Source organism: Monodelphis domestica, chromosome 3 (genome assembly GCF_027887165.1).
Source record: "Monodelphis domestica isolate mMonDom1 chromosome 3, mMonDom1.pri, whole genome shotgun sequence".
NCBI lineage: Eukaryota > Metazoa > Chordata > Mammalia > Didelphimorphia > Didelphidae > Monodelphis > Monodelphis domestica.
The window spans coordinates 15,424,786-15,433,179 of record NC_077229.1 but is presented as its reverse complement, the minus strand read 5'-3'; positions in this window follow the sequence as shown (position 1 = coordinate 15,433,179).

Below are 8,394 nucleotides of genomic sequence, written 5' to 3'. Positions count from 1 at the left end.
GTTTTGGCATCATTTACCATGTTTCTAACCTAGGATTTATATTTTTCTTTTCTCTTCCTTTCCTTCCTTTCTTCCTCCTTTCCTCCTTTCCTCCTCCATAGCTGGAAGTACAGTCATCACTCATGGGTTTACTCTTACTACTTTGCTCAGCACAGAAGTGTTAGTCTGTTCTGCTTCTGAACTATGCTGGTTTGTACCTCCTTAGGCAGCCTCCTAGCCCCCTGCTCCGAGGGGCTTACAATATTGGTGCCAGACCTCATACAGACATCTGATTGATTTGGCCCATTGTAACTTGGAAAGCTGGACCTCAAGTCATCCACTAGTGTCAGCTTCCCCAACAGCGAGGATTATAGGCATGTGCCCCTCTGTCTGGTGGCTTAAACATTTTCTTTTTTTTTTAAACCCTTACCTTCCATCTTGGGATCAGTACTGTGTATTGGTTCCAAGGCAGAAGAGCAGTAAGGGCTGGGTAATTTGCCCAGCATCACATAGCTAGGAAGTATCTAAGACTAGATTTAAATCCAGGAGCTCCCATCTCTAGCTCTGGCTCTCAAGCTCCTGAGCCATTTAGCTGCCCCTGGGTTAAACGTTTTCAAAGAAGGGCAACATTGGTAAAATTTTGGGACTTGGAGTTTTTTCAAATAAACAAGGCTACCCTGTGACAGCTAGAGGCAAAAAGGATGCATTTTCATAACCACTCCTCCTCAATCTGTCTTTTTGGAGTATAATCAATTTGCCTCTAAGGAAAAAAAAAACATGTTTTCCTTTAGTCCCTTTTGGAGAAATTTTGAGCTTTTTTAATATCTTGCATTAATATGAGCTATATTTTGGTCCATAGGGAAAATGCCCATGAGTACCTTAATGGCACCAGAAGTTCTGAAGGGTACAGCGTTCATCATTTTCAAGAATGTTTTAGCAAGGTTCTATAGAATTGGTGTTTGGAAACCAAGATGACACATTTTCTATGACTGAAATTGGCTTTGAGTTTCAAAATTCTATGTGGACACAATTTCCTTAGAGACAAATTACCATAGGTATACCTGAACTGAATATATTTGAGGTGTTGGAGTAATGATTGGAATGATTCATATTTATTATAAAAGCTTTTTTTCTAACATGAAGAAAGTTAATTCCATTGTTTCTCTGGTAGGAACAATACTAGAGTCCCTGTCATGTAGGTGTTGTTAAATTAGATTTAGGAGTTTGACTAAATTATGAGAATTTTAAGGTAATATTGTGGTCACTGATTTAGAATATTATAGTCAAGTCAAAATGATGTTTAGTAGCTTCATTTACAAAGAGGTGGAAATAGTGAAAGTAGAGAAATATAAGAAGAGGGTAGGGAAAATGTCTAGCCTATCACACTAAATGTTGTTCCAGTGTCCAGCTTAGCCAGAAGACCTGGTGGTGTTTTATGCAAGGGTTCCACCTATGCAGCCTCCTCCAGGAAAGGAAGGCCTCTCCAGAACTAATCTCTCCAGAAGCCAGGAAAGGAAGGCCAGCTACTCACTCACCCAAGATGAAGTCCAAAGGGGAAGATCCAGGAGCAACAGTCCTTCAGGAAGCAGTCCAAGAGCCAAAGTCAAGGTCCAAGCTGAAGACCAAGTCCAAAGCCACCGCCAAAAGCCAAGTCACCAGAAGCTCCAAGATGAAGATCCAAGCAGGACAAGAAATTCAGGACTTTTTATAGTCCTTTTCCCACATCACTTCCTGTCCCTTCCTCTCTTTACAGGGACCAATCACAGTTTCTAAATTGCCTAGCACTGTCTGGGGGGGGGGGGCACGTGGGGGGAGGGACAGTGTCTGTGGGATCCACCTCTCATCCTCTGAGGGTGTAAACTCTTATCAAAGAATTCACAAGTTTCTGACTGATTGAGTTAAAAGGATGGAGCTCTCTAAGTAAGTGACTTGTGAATTCTCTTACTTGATGGCTAATGAAGTGTTAAGTAGGGGTTTCTTGATTGATTAACTCAAAATAGACAAAGAGAATAAAGAATTCCCTTTCACATAGGCAAGGCTAATGTTTTCTCTAAAAGCCAAGAAAATACCCGAGTACTGATTGGCCCAAAGGAAGAAGGTTTGATTCACTGACACACTTTTAGACAAAGCCCTTTGCATGTACTCTTGATTTGGGGATGTGCTAGGCCAGCTCAAGCCAGCTGGTTGTTTTTCCAGTATGAGCACTTGTACCTTAACTGCAAACAAATCAGAGCTTGACTTGTTTTGATTGTCTAGCCTCAGAGAGTGATAGAGAAAAATGATAATAATGTAGATTAAACCTAAAAGTCTTGCATGTACATTTCTTTTTTTTTTCTGAGCCAGCTAAACATTTCTTCAACATGTTTAACATGTTAAACATTTACTAGCCCACCCGTGCCTTGATCCCATTGTAATCTTTCTTCTTCAATCTATTCCTATCTACTATCCTTGATACCTACATACAGGTCCATGCCTTCCCCATCCTCAAAAACTCCTCATGATTTGCCATCCCTGCTGGCTACTATCCGGTCTCTCCTCACTTTCATGGTTAAACTCCCTGAAAAATCCATCTACATTTAGAGGTTTCATTTCCTCTTTTCCCACTAAATTCTTTGCATTGACCAGCCTCTGTAATCTAGCTTCATCATTCAACTGAAACTGCCAATTGCCTTTTAATTGCCAAATCTAATCTGGCTTTTCTGGCTTTTTCTCAATCCTTATCTTTACCCCTCCAGACTTTGACACTGTCACTCACCATCTTCTCCTTGTGTCCTCTCTAGGTTTTTTGTGAAGCTTCTCTCACTTGGTTCTCTTTATCTGAGTTATCCCCATTAAGTGTAGGTATCACTCCAAAACATAGTGGTTAACAATAACTAAGGGAAACTCAGTGTGGCATTGTCTTTATCTTCCTTAGCACTCAGTAATCAGTGGGAGCCTCCTCTGTTCCATTTAGAGGACATTTCATGAGTTACCAAAAGGACCCTTGCCACATGGTGCCAGAGTACCATGTCTGGTTATCCAATCACAAAGGGTATTTGTATTGCATTTTCCCCAAGTTAATCATCAGGGGAGCTCTGATCTCATCAGTTCTCATAAGTTCAATGATCTTTTCTATCGGGTTCCAGGCCTGCATCACCACTTGCCTTTTGGGTATCTTGAATTTAGTGTTTTAGAAACATGTCAAGCTAACATGCCCCAAATAGAACTCATTAATCTTCCCCTCTCCCAAACCCTTTCATCTTTTAAACTTCCTTATTACTGTTGAGGGCACCACCATCCTTCCAGCTACCCCAGGTTTATAACTTCTGAATCTTCTTTGACTCCTTACACACTTCACACATCTGTTGTCAAGTCCTGCCATTTCCACTTTTGTAACATTTCTCATATACACCCTCTTCTCTCCTCTGATGCTGCCCCTACCCTGGTGCAGACTGTCATCACCTCACACCTTTTTCTTTTTCTGTATGCCCAGTGCTTGGCAGAGGGTCTGGCACAGAGAACACACTTAATTCCTGACTGACCTCCTTGCCACTTATTGGAGATTGGCCCATGAGGAGTCAGTGTCCTCCAGGTTTGGTGATCAAATGAGTCACAACCCCTGGCCCTGCTGACCAGATTAATTTCCAGATAGGACTAGGTTAGCTGGATCAACCTGAGCAAATACCCTAATCTAGTATCTCTTACACCATGGTTATTTTTTGGTTTATCTAGTTCGGATAGAGGAAGGTTCAGGTCTCCCACTAGTATACTTTTTCTATCTATTTCATCCTTGAGCTCCACTAATTTCTCCTTTAGAAATTTGGATGCTATGCCATTTGGTGCAAACATGTTGAATACTGATATTTCCTAATTGCCTATACTTCCTTTTATCAGGATGTAATTACCTTCCCTATCTCTTTTAACTAGATTTATTTTTACTTTGGCTTTGTCAGATATCATGATTCCGACTCCTGCCTTCTTTTTATCAGTTGATGCCCAATAGATTTGGCTCCATCCTCTTACTTTCACCCTATGTATATCTACAGCCCTCATGTGTGTTTCTTATAAACAGCATATGGTAGGGTTTTGGATTCTAATCCACCCTGCTATTTGCTTGCATTTTATGGATGAGTTCATTCCATTCACATTCAGAGTTATGATTACCAGCTGTGTATTTCCCAGCATTTTGATTTCTACTCTTAGTCCTGCCTTTTCTTTCACTATTTCCTTCTACACCAGTGTTTGTTTTTAATCAGTCCCCCTAGTTCCCACCCTTATTTTACTTCCCTTTCTATCCCTTCCCTTCTTATTCCCCCCCCCCCTTATTTTCTTTGCAGTCTTTTAAAAACTACCTCCTCACCCTCTTCCTCCCTTTTACTGCTTCCCTCCCCACCAGTCCATTTGTTACCCTTCTACTCCCCTATAGGGCACAAATCTATTCTCTGCCCCAATGGATTGGATTGTTCTTCCCTCTTTGGGTCAATTTCAATGCACTTAAGAGTTGAGTATTTCCTATCTCCAACCTCTTTACCCTTCCAGTGTATTGATGTTCTCCCCCCTCCTGCCATGAGTTTCTTTGTGACATATAAGTTTACCCCATTTTGTTTCTTTTCCCATTTCTTTTAGTATTAACCTCTTTTTTAAACTCTAGTTGTATATATATATATATATATATATATATATACACACACACACACACATGTATATGTATTTATACATACATATATCTATATACATATTTATATCTTGTCATTTCATCCTATACAGTTTGTCATTGTTCCCTCTAAGTGTAATTCTTCTAGCTGCCCAGGTGATAATAACAATTTTTAAGAGTTACCAATGACCTCTTTACTTCTAGGGATAAATACCATTTTAACTTATTGGGTCTCTTTAAAAAAGTTTTTTTTATTTTGTTTTTCTTTTTTCCTTCTTTTTTAATTACCTTTTGATGATTCTCTTGAGTTCTGTGCTTGGGCATCAAATTTTCTGTTCAGGTCTGGTCTTTACAAATTTTTGGAATTCTTATAGTCAGTTTTGCTGAGTAGTTGATTCTTGGTTGTAGGCCTAGTTCCCTTGCTTTCTGGAATATCATATTCCACGCATTTTGGTCCTTCAGTATAGATGCAGCCAGATCCTGTGTTATCCTCACTGTGGTTCTATGGCATCTGAATCACTTCTTTTTGGCAGCTTGTAATAATTTTTCTTCGGTCTGATAGTTCTTGAATTTGGCTATTGGGGATTAAGTACAGGAGGTGATCTGTGGATTCTTGAAATCTCCACTTTTCCCTCTTGTTCTAGAATATTGGGGCAGTTTTCTTGGATATTCTCCTGAAGTATTTTGTCCAGGATTTTTCTTTTGTCATGGTCTTCTGGTAAACTAATGATTCTTAAATTGTCTCTCCTGGGACGATTTTCTAAATCTTCTGTTTTGTGAATGAGATGCTTCATATTTTCCTCAATTTTTTCATTGTTTTGGTTTTGTTTTATATTGTCCTGCTGCCTTGTGAGGTCACTTAATTCTAGTTATTGTATTCTGGTTCTTAAAGTCTGGATTTCATCCCTGGCTTTTTGGTCATCCTTCTCCTTTGTAGCCATGAAAATATGGTTTAAATATAATTTAAATCAAAAACAAGTGGTCGCCAAGGGGAAAATTCCCAAATATGAAAAATACCCAAGTCAGCTGGGTTTTATGGAGATTTTTAATTAATATAAATGAAAGAGTTAAGGGAAGAAAAAGAGTAGATAGATGAGTTTATAGTAGGAAGGGCCTAGGCCAATTGGCCTAGGCCTTAAGAGAGACTAGTCAGTCTTTTATCAACTCACCACAAGATTTGTCCCAAGCAAAACTCCAGTCCTTCACTGAAATCCTCAATTCCTGAACTGAGTTCAGAGACTCAGCTCCGAACTCCTCCACCTCCAGAGAGAACTCCAACTACTTCAGAGAGCCTCCTCTGACTTCTGACCTCCAATTCAGCTTCCAAAGCTGAACTAACCAAGTTTAGAGAGACCAGCTCCTTTTAAAGAAAAATTTCTCTTATGTCACCTCCCCTAAATTTTCATATCTACCAATCACAGTAGACGTTTTCCACAGGACTGACCATTCTTAGTTCACATCTGAATAGACTAAAACTTCACACCTCTTTGCGAAGCTTGCCCTTTGTAAGTTGCTTGACCTTTTAGTGATTAATTTAACCTTTATAGGTACTTAGCACCCTTTTTTATTAGATCTAAAAATAGACCTAGCTTAAGGTTCTAGCTTTACTATAAGTATGAGTTGGGGACTTTTCATTGTTCCGTAAGGAGTTTACAACTTTATCTTCCCCTAAAGTATGCCTAAGTATGGGTGGAGTAATGTTAAAATTCCCAGTACATTCCTGATCAAGTACTTTCCTTGTTGAAAATGGGGAATAGCTTAACCAAATCTTTTGAAGTAGAGTCTGAGAAATTTTAAGATTCACATCTTCTGGTCTGATTTTCTTTGGAGGTCATCTTTCATTCTCTTTACCTCATCTCTCATCTCCTTTGCCTCATCTTTCATCTTCTTTGTCTCATCTTTCATCTCCTTTGCCTCATTTTCAAGCTGGTTGATTTTGGCTTTCAAGACACTATTTTCTGTTTCCAGATGACTTATCTTAGTTTTTAAGTTCTTCTCCCAATTGTCTTCAGCCTCTCTTAATTGTATTTTGAATTGCATTTTGAGTTCTTCCAAGGCCTGTATCCAATTCGCTGGGATTTCTGATTTATTGTTTGATGATCCCTCCTCCTCTGTTCTGTTTGCTCTTTGTTCATTGCCTGTATAGAAGCTGTCGATTGTAATTTCTTTTTTCTTTTTCTGTTGTTTGCTCATATTTACCCCTTTTTTACTCCCCATGGTTGTCTTTGCTCTTGCTCGTCTCATTTTTTTGATTTTGGGGTTTTCTGTCAGTCTCCCTTCTTGGAGCTTTGTCAGGAGATCTCTGGGTGCAATCTGTGTGTGTGGAGGTGTTGGAGCTTGAGCTTTCCTGTCCTCTGGAGGCTTTTGATTGGATTAAAGTCCAGCAGTCTGTGGGGGAGGGGTATTGGAGCTTGAGTTTCCCTGACCTCTGAAGCCTTTTGATGGGATTAACTTCAGCTGGGTTGGGCTGGATGTGCTCTGAGGCCTAAACCTCCTAGAAGGCTGCCCGCTCTACACTCCCTCTCCAGCACCTTCACCACCTATGTTTGACGCCCTGAACCTGGCACAGCCCTGCCCACAAGGTACACCCTCCAGACCAGCACCTTTGCCTGTCCAGAGGTTCCCACTGCTGCTTGAGACTTAATGCTTTAGGTGGTGGGGGTCCTGGGACCTTCCTTCTTTCTTCCCCTTAAACCCAAGTGTTCTCGAATTCAGGCTTTTGGGGGATGTGCCTTTTAAATTGAGTCCAGCAGGAGGGTTCCTTGGCTCTGTCTTGTTGTTAGGTTTGATTTTCAGTCCCCTAGGAGCATTTAGTTTGTAATTGGTAAGGAAGGGTATTCAGAGGTCTGAATTTTTGCTTCCTCTAAGCTGCCAATTGACTCCACCCTCCAGAGCTCTTGGATTTTAAAGACCAAGCAATGAAGACAAAGGGACAGCCAATGGAGCTGGTAACAGCTCAGGTGAAAGAGGTGATGCCAATTGGCTTGGAAACAAACAGGCCACAGGCTATGATCCAGGGGCTTTGCTGGAAAATGTGTTAAGATTCACAGAGTTGGGGACATAAGGAAAGTGAATGGGAGCAGGGGTGAAGATGAGAACTGGGACCCTGCCCCAAAAGGAAGAAATCTGCAGGCTTACCTACTACAACTTCCATGGAGATGTCAGAGACTGGTTGGGTTTTCACCACCAAGCAACAAGGGAGGTCATAGAAGTTTGGCATCTCAGCAATGTTGAATGAGGATTTCTTCTAATGACCCCACATGAAGATCCTTCCTGAGAAGAGTTCCTCAGGCCTGAGGTGGCTAAGTTATACATACTTACCCATAACAAAAGGAAGTTCTTCTTATAGTTGGTTCCCTGAAAGGAGTCTGTGACAGAGAGAGTGAAATACTCCAAGGAGATGAGTTTGGCAGACTGGATCTATGTAGCGCCTTTATTCTACTCCCAGGTCATTTGCACCCTCTGACAAGTCTTTGGGCAAAGTCTCAGCCAGATGGCTCCAAGTTTCAGCAGGTCAAGTCAAAAGGCACCTACTGTGGGCTTAGTACTGCGCTAGGAGCTGAAGATAGAATGAAAGGCTAAAACCCCCCAGAGAGTCTGAGAAGGAGCACTCGGAGAGATAGGAGAACCAGTAGAGGGGGGTGTCATGGAAACAGAGATTGTCAAAAAGGAGAGAGGGATCACTAGGCTACAGAGAAGTCAAGAAGAAAGAGACTTGAGAAAAGGCCACTGGGTTTGGTGATGAAGAGATCATTCACGGTAGCTGCTACCCCATTCCTGAG